Below are 10225 nucleotides of genomic sequence, written 5' to 3' on the forward strand. Positions count from 1 at the left end.
AAGCAAGACTGCAGGATAGTCTGGCAAGGGTTCCTGCTACTTAGTATTTTTGGTGATGAATTAGAGAATGTCACTTAAATGCCAACCTAGGAAAATTATGAGTGATTGGGAGGGAAGAACTTAAATGTTAAATTAACTTGATGAACTGGAAGAAAAAAAAAAAAAGAAGAAGAAAATCAAATCCAATTCAGTAAAACCACATCCAAGTGAAGTTATGAATTGGGCATTCAACTGTTTGACACTGAATTTGTATTTAAACTTGAATTTTTGATCCAGAAGGAAATATCAAGAGGCATCCCAAATGGGATAGTCCCATGTTTAATCTATTCCAATTTCCATTAACTAGTTATTTGATAGAAAAAATACACCAGTAAGATGACGTGTGCTTTTATGCTACCAGAACAGCATGTACAATTCAGCCAACTGTTACCTCTGGATAACTGCAAACTCTTGAGAATGATAGGATGCACATTCAAAATTGCACTGAAGAATTGTTGAAATAATTAAAAAATCAATAAAATTAAAATAAGATATTAAATGCAAAGTAGTTGCACATAAGAAGGAAAAATCAATTGCAGGGAAAGAAACCGAGGAATAACTGCCAAAAGCAATGTGGCAGAAGAATTATGTTGGATCACAAAATAAATTTAGTCACTAATGCAGTACAAAAAAAGGCGAATATTTTGAGCTTTGTGAAAACAACATCAAAAGGAAGATAATCTCATTTTACTGACACTGAGAGCTGGAATATTTTCATAATCTTTAAGAAAGATATGAAAATGTCAAGAACTGTATAAAATCCAGGCACCATGTGCTAAGGAATATTGCCTGTGAGGAAAGAGTGAAAGAATTCAGTTTGTTTGGCTTAGCAAAGAAGGAGGTTACTCATGATAACAATCTCTTCACATGTAAAATGACTCTCTAACCCAGACTGCAATCCTGTTCACAAAGTTTGGAATAAGAAGTATTCATCTTATTTTATATTAGAAGTATAGACGAAATATTAGGAGGAACTTTCTGTCTTGGAGAATAGCTGGTGTTGGACCAGATCACTCGCCGATGTTGTGGAAAGAATCTTCTTGGCAATTTTTAAAAGCAGGTAGTTCAGACGTCCTGGTCCTGCCTCAGGACATGGGTATGAACTCAATGACTTTAGATTTCACTTTTAGCCTTAATTTTTGTATAATTCACATGGAAGCAGATACTCCCTAGATAGGAGTAATAATTATTTAGCAATCCCCTGAGTGACCTATTGGAATTGATAACTGGAATTAGCTTCTATTTTTGCAGTTTTATTTCCAACACTTAGTAAATCCAGGAGCTCCTGTTTGGCCTTCAGAAAGGAACAGTACTCACAGATTTCAGTTACACACATATGTTTTGTTTGTGTTTTAAGATTTTCGCAGGCTTTCACTTTTGCATCCAGGACTTGCTTCTGATTGTGTTTGCAATATTTTATTATCTGAACAATGGAAATAGAATAATACCAGATGTTACATTTGGTGTCTCTGAGAAAAAATGTGAAGACAAACACTGAGATGTTTAGAAGTTTTGTGAATTCAGCCTACTTATTTGTGATACTTGTGTACAAGTCCAAATGTTTGTGGCAATATATGCAGTTCAGCAAAGTGCTTCTCATTAGAGTTTTAGGAATGTTTTTAGTACTTTTGTTTATTTTGAGACAATTTTCTATTTTATGTGTTATCATTTACTGCATTGTTGAATTTCAAAAGTGTATTTTATTCCGGATGAAAAGTGGTGACAGCAATTTACAGATGACACAACTTGGAACTTTACAGGCAGATATTTCTCTCTGTAAATTTCATCGTTTAGAAGTTGAACTTTAAAACACTTTGTAGGATGACTACTCTAGAATTTAATTTACTACTTACTAGTGTATCAAGATTTTGTGACTGACTTAAATAGAAATAAGCATATGTCACTGCAGTAAAGAATGTTTAACTGTCACAGTTGCAAAACCAGAACTGATCCTGTCAAATGTTACTTTCTTTTATAATGCTCAAAGGAATTCAGGGCCCCATAAAATACACAGTTGCTAAAACCATATATATGTATACATGACTTAATAGAATGTCCATAATAAAGAATAAAGGTTGAGGAAGGTGAAAGAATTACAGTACCATGTTACCTCATTACAAAATCAAACCTCACATTTCAATGAGAAGTATTGGTTAGCAAGTAGCAATCTAGGATGATTAAGTCAGCCTGCAAACAGGGACACCATTTACCTGCCATTTCTCTTTGACCAAGGAAGACTTTCCTTTTGGTATTGCCTGTTCCAGCTCCTTGTGGGATCCTTCCCACCACGGTGCTTCCTCTGAATTGCATAATTGACCAGAAAGGAGGCCCAGGCTGGCAAGTGGGAAAAGTCTGAACTGCATACAGTCATGCAGTTTTGCAACTAATTTCTCCCTCATTTTCTCTCCTTTTCAGTCCTTTTCTTTGCTTCTTGTCTCTTCTCTTCAACATGGAAAAGAATGAGTTACTGTAGTTTTATCTCAAAACCAACCTAAACTAGAGGCAATTTAAGTGTTGAATAATGCCTGAATTCTTAGCAGGTGCTTAAATTCATCGCCAGACTGTGACTGCCATATGTGCTTAATTCTATGGCATGAATTTAAATCAATGGACTATTCAGGGTATTAAAGTTAATATATGTATAGTGTCTTATTCATAGTGTGAGTGAAATCAAGAGGTTCAGGGATTAGATATGTCTCTTTGTAAAAAAGGAAGTTGTGGTTACTACACAAGAACAAAGTTGCTGCTCAGTTAATGACAACTGACTTTTCTGTATTCTTTATGCCTCTTAGTTTAAGACAGCTATTTACAGGTATAATGGTCACTGTGAAATACCTGACTGGAGCCTAAGAATAGATCAGGTAGAGGGTAAACTGCCAACAGCTGTGTTTTGTTTTGTTTTTGAATTAAACTACTCCTTAGATCAATAAAGCATAGCAAAAATAAGGCATGCAGGAGTTTCCCTCCTGAAGAAAAGTTCCACTCTCTTCTCTTTCAGCATTTAATTTCAGTAGTAGTCACAGTAGAAGTATTAAATTTTTTAAATGCAGACAAGTGGAAAATGTTGCAGCCAGATTCACCTCACAATGGATTTCCATGTGTCGATAGGACTTGTTTGGTTTGTGCTAAAGTCAGATGATGTGTATGTAACAAAGAAATTAATGTGAGTAGAGAAAAAATCTTGTTTCATTTGCCAAGCTATGAGTTGCTAAAGAAAGCCTGTATTTTAATGTATTTCCTAATATATTTGCTAATATTTTAATATATTTGTATTTAACATATTTGCTAAAACACAATCCTAAAGAGGACTGTCACATTTTCTGTCACAGGTCATTCCAACTTGTATTTTTGCCTTTAATGCATTGAAAAATTTTCTTTGTCAGTTCTCTCACCTTCAGGGAAATCTGAAGATATGTTTCTCACAAATTTAGCATGATTTAACTGAATGCATGTTGCTCCTGACAGTAGTAGGTAGGCTCGTTGTGTCCTTGTAAAAGTTAAATCCTGAAGAAGACAGGCCTACAGTCCTGCTTTTACTTAAATCTGAAGTTGAGCTAACCTAAATCTCCCGTATGTGTTGCAAATGAACTAAATCCTATTATTGTTATAAATTTTCACAAAATGCTTCTTGTATTTCAACAATGACAGTATAGGGTTCCCTATTTTCACTTCTAAATTCAAATTCATTTGAATGAAAAAAACTGTAGGGTTATCTAGAACATACTTCCCTGTCACGGTTGAGATGGACAAATGACATAGACTAAGTTCCTTTTATGTACAAACAGCAATCGCCATTTATTGCCACAAATGCCTTTTTATGTAGTCTTTACCAGCTCAAGTGTCTTTTTGCTATTGGTTACAAGTTACAGCAGTAACATCTCATTGGCTATTTTTGTTATCATCAATGTTACTCTTTTACTCCATTCTCTCTCACGGGTACACCTTAGTATCTTCGGATACTTCTTTACTCCCATCTTTCTCATGGGTAGACCTTAATATCTTCAAGGCTAATCTCTGTTTCTATGCCCTCCGTCAACCGACCCACCATAGTCCTCCATACTTCCCTGTCTATGAAAAGTGTGCAAAAACATTTTAATGAATGTGTCCAGTTTTAAGTTTGCTTACAGAAAAACAAAAACAAAAACCAACATTGTTTTTTAAGCTGAAAAATCAAGTATTTTCACTTCAATTATGTGTTGGATTGATAGTTTCTCTGTAGCTACCTTGGACAAACTGGCAAGAGATCAATATATTTGAGGTATTGATATAATGTATTCAAGAATGTATGATGTATTTGATACATCATGTATTTTCAAAATACAGGGTGTTTTAAAAAGGTGGTCCCAAATCAAAATCATTATATCTTTGAAATTGGGTCCATCTTTTTGAAACACCCTGTATTGTTAGTGTTGTCTTTCTGTTCAAGATACAATGATTATCACTGTTTTACTGGAATCCATAGGAAGGCATTCTGAGATTAAGTATTCTCATTATCTTCAAGTTTTTTTAAAGAAAATGATATGGTTCATTTTGGACGATTTACATTTGCCACATCACATCTAGTAACAATTTATACAGCAAGCTCACAACCTCCTACCTCCTTCACTCACCCCCCCGCAAAGAAAATGACCTGAAGGAAGACGACAGGTAAATGTTGTCCTTGTTCACAGGCTCACAGGCTGGCTTAATCATCCTAGTTTGCCACGTGTCGTTGAAAAGCATGGCTTGATAGTTATAAGTCTCTGGAGACTGTGGTGACTGAAGTTAAATGATCTGTAGTGATAGGTACAAGAGGCAAAGAACATTTGTTCAACAGCATTTTTTTGATGCTATGGCACCCTTCTGCATTTAAGACAGATACATTAGAAATAAATTTTCTGTGCAGACATCATGATGGAACAGAGCTTCATTTTTTCCTAGATGCACAACATCACCTCTGGCACTTAATGAGAATGGTGCAATTGCCTCAGCCCCAGGGATGCTGTGGTACTGTTGGCATGGCTTTAGTTTAGGCTACAAGAACAACTGATTAGGAGTGACTTCTTAAGGTTTATCACTTATGGCTCACACTTTCATGCTTTATTTCCAGTCTTTGAGAGTTGAAAGACTGTCATTAAAAAAGGAAGCTGAGGTTGTGATTTAATCCCAAGAACTAAGGCCACAAGCGCAGGTCTGTACTGTCAAAGACTTATACAGAGCCAGCAGCTGGCCAGAAAGCTTTAATTTAGTATGTGCGTTTTCTGATGATCACTAGTTGAAAACTCATTCATTTCTGTGTTGGTCGACTGCACTGTGAGGCTGACATATTGCTTTTTTTTCCTTTCATCCAAAGGATACAAGCTTCTCACTAATTATAACAGCATTACAGTTAGACATAGTGTCACAAGCATGTATTATACTTACAAAATAAGAAGCTCTTAGAGAAGCCTCACTTCTTAAATCTCTCTTTGGCAGGTCAATGTTTGTTTGGAAATAAGTCTTTTTCATACTGCATTTAATTCTAACTTCTTTATACACATCCAGTGAATCTAAGGATTTGGATACCTGAAATGTTTTTTATTCACTTTTGGTGCTGGTACTATGTTTTTTAAAGGAATACTTCCAAAAGAAAAATTAGTTCAAAGAAAAGACTCTGAACTTACCGTTCTGCCAATGTGTTGAACTAGTTCTGTTTGCTGAACCATCAAATTGGCAGAGTATCTTGAGGCTTTTGTTTCTGAGGGTAAAGGGGAGAGTTTTAGTCCAAAATATGTTTCATAATGTTACAGTATGTAGCATGTTTTTAAAGCATTCAATGATGTAGATCCAACTCAAACCTCAATGTATATGTGGGTTTTTTGAGCTCTATTGATACTATTAGATCAGCTAATTAATTCATACTTATTCTCCTAGCTTTGTATTGACAAATCTGACCATTCAGAGTTAAGATCCACAATCTGGACAATGGTTTATAAATAATGTGTGCTTTCAACTGTGCTGGGGAAGGTACGTGCTAATTTTTGTCTGATGTGCACTTCAGGCATCTTTTCAGTTTTCTGAAAATAAGCTAACAAAAAGCTGTGATTATTGTGAATGTAAAACCTGGAAATTGAAAACAAAGCCAAACGTAAACACCAACTATAACAAAACACAGAAACAACAAAAAACCCCACACAAACAACAAAAACCAAAACCACCACTATGAAAACTGGGATTAAATCCTGAAATCTTGACAGCATTGCTGTTCTGGCTCTGCTTTGCTGCTCTTTGTCAGTCCTGACTCACAGGAAAAAATACTTGCTTTCTTCATATCCATTTAGTTCTTTTCTGTCTGTTAAGCCACAAGCTTGCCAAATACACCCAGTGATGTTGGTGGTACTCATTATGCAAGTATCTTGTCAGTAGGAGTTAGGAGACAGTCACTGAAATGCCAGCAGATGACAAATCTTTGCATGTGGGTTTTTTCTCGCTTACGCTGTGAATCAGAGGAGTCTCCAGAAAAGTGAGCTGAGTCCAGCTCCTGTTTGTGAGAGCAGAAATAGGACCACGCACATTAGAGCCGTGCCATCAGCAGCAACAGCAGTGCACACTCAGCTGTAGAGATGTTCAGGCCAGACATTGTCCCTGGTTTCCCAGCCTGACTTCGAAGTGGCTCCACCAATTAAAGCTGTTCTGCAACTCCTAAGGGTTCCTCAGCCTGTGTCTAATATAATTTGTCTGAACAGTGTTTTAAAAGCTTCTCTCAACAACCAACTCCAAACTTAGTCACCAGGCTTAAAATGTTGCTCTAACTTCTATAATTTTGGTGGTTTGAAACTAACTCAGAGAAGACAAGACTTCTTTTATGAGCAGGGCAAGTGTCTTTATATGTGGTTTACAGATCACATGTTTGTTTTAAAGTCAGAACAGTGTGAACTTTTAAAAATCAACAAGGAAGAGAGCAAAATTCCTCCATGTAAAAATTAGCCTTTAAATGGTAAACACTGGTAAACAAAGCTGAAAATAATCAGTAGGGAAAACTTGTGGTTTAAAGAAAAATAAACTCAACAATTTTATGTATGCTTGGTCTACTGATTGCTAGCGGGCTACAGATCCAGAGAAAGACTGGACTAATTGAAGCACAAGTTTAAGAACACTTCAGCAGAAAGGTGGTCTGCAGGAGAACAGGAACTTTCAGAGCCTGAAACAAATTTGAGCAGAAAGAAGGATGCTTGAACTGTTTTTCTTACATCCAAGCATAAGCAATATCAAGCCTGTGTTTATTAAATATGACTTATATAGCTTTTCATGCTGAAATAATTTTAAACTAAACATAAAAACTGCTAACCTGAGAATTACACCTGAGTGTAAAGGCAAAGAAGATGGAGTTGTGACTAAGTATGAGCACTGTGGCATGCATTCAAAGGAACTGTGTTGGCAGGAAGGAGCTGACCTCAAAAAAAAAAAATGGGGGGGGGAAGGGAATCAGGTGGCCAAGTGTTTTGTGAGGAAAAAGTTGGCAGGAAAACCTTGTATATATATATGTATTTAAAAAAAAAAAAAAAAGTACAAATAAGGTGGAAAAGCTTACTTTATTGCTTCCTTTTCTTTTTTTCCACCCTTGAGAAAGAGACTAGTTATCAACATTTTGACTTGCTTCAAAACCAGGCAGCCTGGCTGGCGGCCATAGCTAGCCCTACTGTGAAAACATTTCTGTGGCTGATACCAATACTTTATGGTAACCGTTACCATCCAGCAAGAAGCACTCTACAGAAGTTTAACACAGTAGCTGTTTTATTGCTGACGTGTTTCAATTATTTTTAGCACTTTTGCCTGAAACAAATATATAAAGCAAGCACATTTTCTGTAAGGTATAGAATAAACAGATTATTAGACATGACGCAAGTAATAGAAGCAAGCCATATTGCAAAACCATCTCATACAGCCTATCAATAAAGAAAAAGTGTTGCAGAGAAAGTAGTTTATTATAAGAAAAGTGCTGTCAGTAGACTTATATCTAGATGTCTCCATTTTTATTTACTATTTTGCTAAAACCAGGTGCTCAGCATTGCTTCAGTTTGTTCCTTCATCATTTGGTACTCTCTATGGTTTTATCATCATGGGTGAGAGCTTTGCATAGTACTTCAGTGGAGTTCTGGTTGATGACCAATGTCAGTGTTCTTTTAGTATCTCTGGTTTCATTTTTTTTTTTTAGTTCATTCCTCTAGCCGATAAACTTACTGGGTACAAACTTATGTGGGTATATTTTTTATTTGTATAGGTTTTTTTTTTAAGCCAATTGAATTCTCCCAAAAAGGAGAACGTGCCTTCTTCTATAATTATGAACTGCATCCAGAGGTCATCACCTTCTGAAGCAGAATTTTCTTCTGTTGGTTTATTCGTATTCCAGACATATTCTTTTGTCAACATGATGTATATAATCTAACATAACTTCTAATTACTACTTTCACAAGGCCCTAGAGTGTATCATCATCTACTACATTCCAGCCATTAACTGAAAAACATTAAGCTATTTTCTCTCTAGAAAAGTAACAATTTCTCTTTTTTTGTTAATAAAAATGTGTCATCCATCTTCCTTGACCAAATTCTTCCCAGCACTAGAAATACAGAAACCAGATCACAGCACAGTCCTGCAGCTTCACAACCACCTGGTATGTCATATCACAAGTACACAGCTTATATATAAATGTGATTTATGTTGGCAAACATTCTGCCAGAAGAAATGATGGCAATTAATCTAGCAGCTACTGGAAGTTCTTGTGACTTTTTAATCAGATATGCCTTATTTTCCCTTAAAACATGTTCAAGCGTAGTAGGACAAAGTGGGTAAAATTTGTTTAAGAAATTTAGTAAATAAAGTAATTTTATAGCTGACACATTTTCCAAATATATTTTTAAGCATATGTTCTAAATGTTTTCTACTGTCATACTGCTTAAGGATCAACTAGGTATCTTACCAAGGGGACGCACCATGTTGTAAGCAGAGTAGATCTGTAGGATTTATCGGCTTTGTAAGTTGTGTGAGTTCCTTTTGATGTTTTCTGTAATGGAAGTATCTGACATAAAAAGGCTAGCAGATTTACTTGCTGAATTTCAAGCTGTCATGTAACTTTAATTTCCTTTTTGGTTTGTAAAACAGAGGGGTTTTTTTACTGTTGCTGTTTATTGCCAGTGATGTAGGGATTAAATTTGTGAGATGCAGAAGGTTAATCTGGAGGTTCAAGTTCTGCCTCCTCTGGCCCAGGAGGTAACTTGTGCATCATGGGGCATCCAATAGATCTACCACAGTTCAGTTTCATTGGAGAGACACAGCTTCTCTCCAAGCACATAGCACTGTCTGCATCTCCTAAACAGGAGACTGTGACTTTGCTACAGTCTTCAGGGACAAACGAGCTGTTACCCAGAAGCACAGTGTCTCCAACTCCCTCCTTCTTGTACCAGTGAAACAATCTGCAACTGCTGTGTCACTGAGAGAGACAAGCTTCCCCGTATCAGCCTGCCTGTGCTCGCACAGCCCCTTACTGGAGTCATGGCATTGAAGCCTCTCTTTCCCCACTGCCATGACAGAGGAATGATGAACATCATCCCTCTAGAGGCTGTTCTCCTTGCTGAGTTGCATCCTGCAACAGGAAGGACCCAGATAATTTGGCTTCCCTAAGTCGCTGTGTTGGCTCTACTACAGGTTAGAAAGCTGACCCCAGCGACTAGTAGACCTGAGCTAAAAATCCTATTTCTTGATGCAGACTTGTGTATGAGTGCCTGTGACTAAGTGCCTAATCCTATTTTGCAAGAAAAATGGGGAATTAATCAGATACTCAGGCTGCCCTGAGGAAAAAATGTTGTGAACACATGTTATAATCCCTTAAATTGAGGTGAGTCCATCCTGGAAACTGTAGCACTGTTCCAAGACAAGTGTCACCCTAGGTAACAGGGTTTCTTTCCAAGACATTCCTTCATCTGGGTACAGTTGCTATTTGTAAGTGACTCAGACTAGTGTCTCAAAGTTTGGAGGAACCTTCAGTCCTGACACAGGGCAACTCTGTTAATTTTGCTGTATCCCAGATCATTTGGGGCAAGGGAGCTCTTGTGCTAATGGTACTGCTGAGCTTTAGGCCTCAGTGTCACAGGGATGATACTATTCTTTATGAGGCAGGAATATGTTGTGCTGTGGATATTCTGGTATTAGGTGTAGTAGTTTTTAATTCTT

The sequence above is a fragment of the Patagioenas fasciata genome, chromosome 4 (assembly GCF_037038585.1).
Source record: "Patagioenas fasciata isolate bPatFas1 chromosome 4, bPatFas1.hap1, whole genome shotgun sequence".
NCBI lineage: Eukaryota > Metazoa > Chordata > Aves > Columbiformes > Columbidae > Patagioenas > Patagioenas fasciata.